The sequence below is a fragment of the Elephantulus edwardii genome, unplaced genomic scaffold (genome assembly GCF_000299155.1).
Source record: "Elephantulus edwardii isolate Elephantulus edwardi_28Jun2011 unplaced genomic scaffold, EleEdw1.0 scaffold00159, whole genome shotgun sequence".
NCBI lineage: Eukaryota > Metazoa > Chordata > Mammalia > Macroscelidea > Macroscelididae > Elephantulus > Elephantulus edwardii.
The window spans coordinates 2509756-2515716 of record NW_006399909.1 but is presented as its reverse complement, the minus strand read 5'-3'; positions in this window follow the sequence as shown (position 1 = coordinate 2515716).

The window sequence follows — 5961 nt, the reverse complement described above, 5'->3', positions numbered from 1 at the left end:
TATCTTGCTTTGTCATCCCGTGCTGCCTTTTGAAATCTTCTATTCAACTCTTTAGTATCTTGAATTCTTCCCTGTGCTTTGGCTTCTCTGCACTCCAGTGCAATTTTCAGAGTATCTTCTGACACCCATTTTGGTCTTTTCTTCCTCTTCTGTCTTTACAATGATAAAGAAGTAAGAATTCAGTTTAAAAACTGAGACATTCCTGAGTCAAGAAGCCGTGGTATGTGTAAAGACTTCATATGCATGTGAAATTTAAGCAATAAATAAGGAAGAATGAAGAACTGACGTCTTATTTATGGCACTCAATTGTTGTTACCGTCTTTCAACTCAGCTGTGACTCACAGCAACCCTGTGCACAAACCTATGCACAGAACCCTATTTTGTTATTACCCTGTCTTATCCTGAGCCATTCTTGCTGTCTCTGATACTTCTCATCCTATTACCCCAGCTACTGTGTCGTGTCAATCCTTCTCCAGATTCTTCCTCTCTTGTACTGTCCTTCCAATAATGATGTCCTTCTCCTGGCTAGTCTCTCTTGGCCCCATGTCAAAAGTATGTGAGACAGAACTTCAGAATCCTTGCCTCTAAGTAGAACTTGGTTTCACCCTCTCAAGGACAGGTCTGTTTTTCTCTTGGCAGTCTATGAAATGTTCAATACTTTTCTCAAGCACCACAATTCTAAGGCATTTATACTTCTTCTCTCATTCTTAGGCAAGCTCTCTGAAGCACAACAAGTAATTTCAAAGACCCTGGCCTGAAACAAACACACTGTATATCTAGACTGACATCATTGTTGTTCAGTACTCTGGAAAGGTCACTGACAGCAGATTTTTCCAATTTAATTTGTCATTTGATTTCCTGACTGCTGGTGCCTAAAGTGTTGATTGTGGAGTCGAGCAAGCTGAGATTGCTAACAATCTCAATATCTTCTCCATGTATCATGGCACTGCCATTAGGCCCAGGGTGAGAATCTTTGTCTTCTTGATCTTGAGCTTCAACCTGTATTGAAGACTGCAGTCTTTGATTTTCTGCAGCAATCACTTCAAGATCTTCTCATTTTTGGCTATATATTACAGATTGTCAAAAGAAACACGTGTTCTGTTTTGGTGGATTCTCTTTAGAATCAGGGATGGTTAAACTTCATTGGATACACTTTGACCATGTTTTCAGAAGGTGCTCTTGTAGTTGTGGTGTTTCAGTGAGTTGGAACCAACCCATAGCTGACCTTTCAGTGACTATTCAGAGGCAGTAAATCACATAACACTGTGTGTGTCTTTTTTCCATGTAGCAGCAGGTGGATTCCAACGACGTGGCTTTGGAGGTGACAGTCCTTGGAAAAAGACATCAAGCTTGGAAAAATGGAGGGTCAGTGAAAAAGAATATCCTCCAATAGATGGATTGACAGAGCGACTGAAAGCTGAACTTCAGCATGAGTGATATTGTGAGGAACGAACGGGAAAAAACAAGGTTTGATTTGCTGTTAGTAGAGTCACTGTGAGTCAATGCTGACTCAACAACGCCTAACAACATGTATCATTTAACAAGGCATTCAAGTTAGCTATATGAATAACTTGGAGATCTTGTTAAATACGTAGATTCCAGTTTAATAGAACTAGACTAGAAGTACAAATTCTCAGCAGGGGTTTGAATAAAAAAAGCAATCATATGTTGAAGATGTACCAATATAAATAGAGGACACAAGCAAAAAGTATCTAGTTAACATGGACTCAAAGCTGATTCGCAAGAGACACTGGTATTGCTATTGTTAGGTGTTCTCAAATTACCTATGATTTATAGTGACCTTAGGAACCACAGATCTCACCATTTTGCTGACCTACGCCATTTGACAGGCCCAGGACAGTGCAAGCTTCGGAACTGTTGTGCATAGAGTTGCTATGAGTTGCAGGGAACTTGACGGTATATATAAAAAACAACAATACCATTATCATAACATATGATATGCTCAAGACTGTTGTGGCAGTCATTATGTCAATGAACCTTTTTTTGGTAATCTTCATCTTTTTTTTTTCTTTTCTTTTTCTCTGGCCCTCTACCTTTCCAAGCATGATGTCCTTTTCTGTCTGGACCCTCCTGACAATATGCTCAAGGAATAAAATTTCATCATCCTTGCCTCCACTGATTGCATTCCTCCAAGACATATTTAATTTTCTGTAAATCCATAAAATATTCAGGACTCTTCTCTGATCCCAAATATCAGAGGCATAGAAACATACTACTCACTTAAGCCTATACAATTCAGAGTCGTTCATATGCTTTGCTACTCATGGACGAGGAACTCTTCATTATCTAGAAACCATTTAAAATGAAACATGTTGAATACTGAGTTATTTCTATAAAAATTTTGCTGTTGTTTTTGTCATGTGCCATCAAGTCACTTATGACTTATAGTGACCCTACGTACAATAGCCCTGAATCCTGCTCTATCTTGAGCCAGCTCTATTTTCTTTGACACACCTACCCCACTACTCCAGTCACTGAGTCAATCCAATTCATAGAGGGTCTTCCTCTCTTGTGCTGTCCCTCCACCCTCCCAAGCATGATATTCCTCTCCAAGGACTGCTCCCTCATTGCAACATGCCCAAAGTATGTTAGATGAAGCTTCAAATCCTTGCTTCAAAGAGCAGCTTGGTTTTACCCTAGCCTTGTTTGTTCTTTTGCAGTCCATGATATATTAAATAGTCTTCCCCATCACCACAACTCAAAGGTATCAATTCTATTACATCATTCCTAGTCATTGCCCAGCTCTCTGAAGCATACCAAGCAATTTCAAAGACCATGTCCTGGGTCAGGCACACCATAGTCTCCAGACTGATGACATTAGTCTTTAGTACTCTGAAGCAGTCTCTGACAGTAAATTTTCCCAAAGTAATTCATCTTTTGATTTCCTCAATCAAAAGTTACTCAGCCTTTATAAACATTGAACATATTTAACACAGAAGAAACAAACAAAATGCAGCAGTTTCCCTCTTCTTTCACTGAGAAAGATGTTGCTGTCATCCTCATCTTCTCCCCCATAAGAGCAAGAGACAATCTTATCATAATCTAGAAAGACACTGTCATTTAGAAGAACTCTGTAAAAGGCGACTAGAACACCATGGGATGAGTGCCTACAACGTGCATTAAATTAACTGAAGGGCACACAAATCCAGGGAAAGAAAGTAGTGTGGGGCTGCCTGAACCATCTGTCCTGGAAGAAATAGGAAGATAATGGGGGAACTAAAAATGTATTATTGTGAAGCGGAAGATGTAGACAAGGAGACATGTTGCTCTTGTTTTTATGTGATGGTGATTCAATTCCAATTAATAGTGATCTTATGACTCTATTAACAAAATAACAAAGCTCTGCTTGACCCTGTGCTATCATCACAATCTCCATGGTGTCTAAACCCATGTGAACCCATCTGAAACTAGATTAGTATCAGCACCTGTCAAAGAACAAAGCTATATTTTAGCTTAAAGTTTATTAAAAATTTAATAAAACTGTTAGATGCTCGAAAGGTTTGAGGGACAGCACAGGAGAGGAAGACCCCAGATGAGATGGATTAATACAGTAACTGGGGAAATAGGAATAGGTGTGTCAGAATCTGTCAGTCTGACTCAGGACAGGGCAGTTTTCAGAACTGCTGTATATAGGGTCTTTATGAGTCGCAGGCAACTCAAAGATGGCATATAACAACAACAAAACTGTTAGAAAGTAGAAGTAGTAATAAAAGCAAGAAATGCACAAAAATGTTTCATTTCTACACTAATGGCATAAAGTTAACATATAAATAGGTTATTTTAATGTTTTTCATTTAGTCATGAGTCTAAACAAAACTTTTGATGAGGTTTGTTGTCAGCTGTTCCCTAAAGATTCCATTTTGGCACAGCATTCTATATCTTTTCACTGAAAAGTGTTTGTTAATATGTTGCAATCATCCTGCTGGGCAGAAAAGGAAAAACAATCATGACTGCTGCCAATATTTGTATAATTATAACTGACTAGTTAATCATTCTTCACCAAGAGTGAGAAAACAGAATCTAGAAATCTTTGCAAGGTCAAAGAAAATAAAAGCAACTCAGGTTTTTTGTTTGAAACGTTAACAGTCATAATCTACCCCATTCAAAATGACATGAAATATGTAATTATATTGGCAAACTTAAAAAAATATTTTTACATCTTGGCTCTGCTTTTATTCTCTAAATCTATTCAGGGAAACTCTAAATATACCCAACAGGCATATTCACAAACATGTTTATTTCAACATTACAATAATAAGTAGGAAATAAAATAGCCTACTTTTAAAAGTACAGTATATCCAACTGAATTATGAGAACTAGTGAGTGATAAGAGAGATAAAATCATGCCTTAGAAAATCTTACTACTTTAGACATCTTTTAGGAAGTCATCCCATATGATACATCAAATCTCACATAACTATGAACTCAAGTATATTGGAGAGGTTAAGGATGCCATAGAATGCAACAAGGTTGCTATCCATTGTTCATGGGATTGTATGAGTTCTAGTTGATTCACAGCACTTAATAACAGCAGCATATAATAATATATTGTCTGTGCCATTGAGTTGATTGCATTTTTAGTGACTCCATGAACAGTAGATGAAGACCTTATCCTAATCTGCCCCATCCCCATAATCTTTGCCCTATTCAAGCCTTTGTTTCAGTCACTGTGTCAGTTCACCTTGTTGAGAGTCGTCCTTTCTTCTGATGACCCGTCAACTTTCCCAGCATACTGTCTTTTCCCAAGTACTCACCACATCTGACAACATGTCTAAAGTTTATGAGTAATGAAATGTCACTATCCTTGCCTCTCAGGAAACTCTGGTCGTAAATCCACCAGAATAGAATTGTTTGTGTTTTGGCAGTTAAACTTACACAGCAGTCTTTGTCAGTATAAAGGCATCATTTGTTTTTTCTTCCTTATTTATTATCCATTTTTTTCATGTTTATGAAGAATTAAAATGACCACCTATATATTGCTAGCTTTTTTTTCAGGTGTAAAAAGTGGGTTCTCACAGAAACCAGACGAAGTCACAGAGTCAATAGTGATGCTTATGCCAGAAGCACCACCACATATCATTATTTTACTTTATCATCTTGCTGAGCAATGTATCTTTCAGAAAATTCATCATCACTTCTTTTGCTATAAGATTATTTTGAAGAGTCTTAGTTAATTTGCATTATTTCAAAGCACATAAACTCTTGCAGGTGACATGCTTGGGAGTATTATCAGTCTTTCAAAAGAGAGCCCCCTGTAATATTTCACTGTATCTAAAAAACATTTCTTAGTCAGTATGTTCAGTAATGTTCATCATACATTACTTTAAAGTAATAAGCACCTCTGACAGCTTTTAACTTCAGTGCACTTTACTAAAGTGTTACATCCATCAACACATTTTCAATCACACATAATGTAGAACATTAAATAAATTATGAAAGAAATGAGGCAAAAAACAAAAGACAACCTATATTTGAGTTCATCTGAGAACCGAACAATAAATAAGGATGACAGAGGAAGAATGGGTGCCTTTGAGATGTGGTGATGGAGAAGAGCACTGAACATTCCATGGAAGTCCTGGAGAATAAATGGATATATTTTGGAAAGGATAGATCCAGAGTGCCCTTTGGAGGCCAGAATGATGAGGTTTTGCTTCCCATACTTTGGGGATGTTGCTGGGAGGGGCTGTTCCTTGGAGAAGGACATGATGCTGGGAAGGGTAGAGGACTGGTGAAAAAGAGAAAGACTCTCAGACAGGTGAATTGACAAGGTAACTGCTTCCATGAACTCTTGTGTGTAAGGCAGTATGAGGATGGCACAGGATTGAACAGGGTTCAGATCTTTTGGTCATAGGATCACTATGAGTCATGATTGACTTGTTGACATCTAACAACAAAATTGTGTGTGTGTGTGTGTGTGTGTGTGTGTGTGTGTGTGTGTGT